Source organism: Tupaia chinensis, unplaced genomic scaffold, assembly GCF_000334495.1.
Source record: "Tupaia chinensis unplaced genomic scaffold, TupChi_1.0 Scaffold000644_1, whole genome shotgun sequence".
NCBI classification, from domain to species: domain Eukaryota; kingdom Metazoa; phylum Chordata; class Mammalia; order Scandentia; family Tupaiidae; genus Tupaia; species Tupaia belangeri.
Genome location: NW_006160165.1, coordinates 5,740,719 through 5,742,788, shown reverse-complemented (window position 1 = coordinate 5,742,788; position 2,070 = coordinate 5,740,719). Strand labels below are relative to the sequence as shown.

At 58.8% G+C, this 2,070-nt stretch overlaps 1 long non-coding RNA gene across 1 annotated transcript in view; it reads left to right on the top strand.

The window, feature by feature from the left end:
• The first annotated feature begins 545 nt into the window (after nucleotides 1-545).
• LOC114009852 (uncharacterized) overlaps nucleotides 546-2,070 on the top strand; it is a 4,206-nt gene continuing 2,681 nt past the window's right edge. Inside the window, exon 1 of the long non-coding RNA XR_003551245.1 lies at nucleotides 546-632. This is a non-coding gene — a long non-coding RNA (uncharacterized LOC114009852). The remainder of the gene's footprint in view (nucleotides 633-2,070) is intronic.

The following is a 2,070-nucleotide window of genomic DNA, read 5'->3' as shown; positions in this document are numbered from 1 at the left end:
TCCCTCAGCCTCAAGTCTCACCGACTGTGCTCCTGCTCAGCATCCTTTGCACACGCGAGGTGGCCCCCGCACGGCCCCGGGGCAGAACCTGTCTTGGCTAAATCATATCAAAACGGTGCACGGATCACACCAAATTGCTCTTTTTCAAACACCGTCCTTAAAATGCAAATGGCGAGTTTGAATTCCTTTTCTCTATACCACACCCTTCCCCTTTACCGTGGAGAGTCCCTGGCACGCAGTGTGTTAAGGCGGGGGCCGAGCCCAGGAGAGGAGTGCCCGGAGCAATGCTGTTTTACCTTCTAAGTCAAAGTGGGTTCCTTCAGCGACCGGGAGCTAGCCCGGCAGATGCGGCGGTGAAAGGGAACATTTTGAAGGTCAGAAATGTTTACTTACCTCACTTCTAACTAAAAGAATAAGGGAATGACATCATTCCCAGTTGATTACAAAACTGATGCCTCTGATACGCACGGGGAGGCCGCCCCGTCGCTAGCCTGCTGCTACATATGTAAACACCGAGAAGCCGGCCCTCATCCAGGGCGGCACAATCCGCCTCGTGGCTCGCGGGGCCTCCGTCCCGCGGCCGTGGCGCGGCCGGAGCTGCGTCTCCTGTCTCACCCAGCAGTCCGCAGCCTGTAAGTAGACTGACGCCCACGACATCTGCTATGGGGTGAGAATGGCCTGTCTCAGGTCTCGTGTAAAGAAGAGCTAAGCGGGATGTGGGGGCAGTTATGCAGGTGAGTGTAAGGGGAGCAGGTCCCAGGAAGCAGGGCAGGGTAGAACGAGGCCCTCTCAGAGGCTGCTGGCCTGCGCGGCGCTTAGTCGGGCTGGGTCAGGGGAGTGCTCGAAAAGCTAAAGGAAGGGCCAGACAGAACGGGGGCGGGGGGGTCAGAAACGGGTGCAGAAGAAAGCAGCGCCTTCTGCAGGTGACGAAGCCTCCCCCCTCCCGAGACGGCTTGTCCTCCTCCTGGGCTGAAGACACGGTGCGGGACACGCGGCAGCACGCGGGTCCTGACGTCAGCCAGAACAGCGTGGCTGCGTCCCCAGGCCGCTCTCTGCCAGTGCCCCTGTGGCAGGGCACGCTGAGACAACCTCACGAACGAGCAGGCGGGACAGACAGGGACAAGCAGGCAGACCTCGGCCTTCGCCAGGGTGATCCTGTGTTCTGAAGCTGCCACTGGCGTTCACACGCTCACACATGCTAAGGCCCAGGCGGGTAGGCTCGCCCTCTGCCAGCGACCATTGCAAACGGGCTGGGAGGGGTCCAGGGAGCAGGTCGAGCTTGAAGCCGTTTAATAACGCTACCGTGTGGCGTGTTCTCCAGTTCACTCATTTACCCCAAGAGAACGGCATGCCTGGGTTTTTCATCAACGGTACGTGCTACACATCCACGGTATTTGGGTGGCATAGTTGGTGGCGTCACTCGCACAAGGCTGTCTCTCACGGAGTCGGTCCCCCTCAGCGTCTCTGAGCTTTCCGGGGCGAGCCTCGGGCGACCACCAGGCGGGAAGCTCACACAGAAGCTTGCTGGCTGCATCTGCACAGCCGGCCCGGCTGGAGGGGCCACACAAACGCTGGAGAGGCCTCAGCTCGCACGTGTGTCCCGACATGCCTGGGACGTATTTGTCACTGTCCCCATCTATTGCTTTCACTCTTTCATTAATAATTCAATGTTTAGGGGAAAAAAACAAACTCTTTGAAGGAGAGAAAAATCCATTCGGAGCTAAATAAACTTTTGTTTTGGCCAGTTGGATGTCTTTGTGTTTGGAAACGCCGGCTCTGTCAGCGGGGCCTCATCAAAGCGCTGCCCGAGGAGAGCAGTGGTGGCTGAGCCGGCCTCCCCGTTCCCCAGTCCCGACCGTGGGAAGCACCTGCCGAAGTCGGGAAGACGTGTGCGGTGTCAGATTCTGAACCTAACCACATCCGACCCTCAGACGAGAAGCAGACATGTTATTTAGGGGCTTAGCCGGTGACAAGGGCCGGCTCTGCGTGGCTCAGCCGTGTGGCTGGAAAGCAGCCTACTGCCGTCCCCCAGTTTCACTCAGAGCCGCGCGGCGTGATGTACTGGCTCCA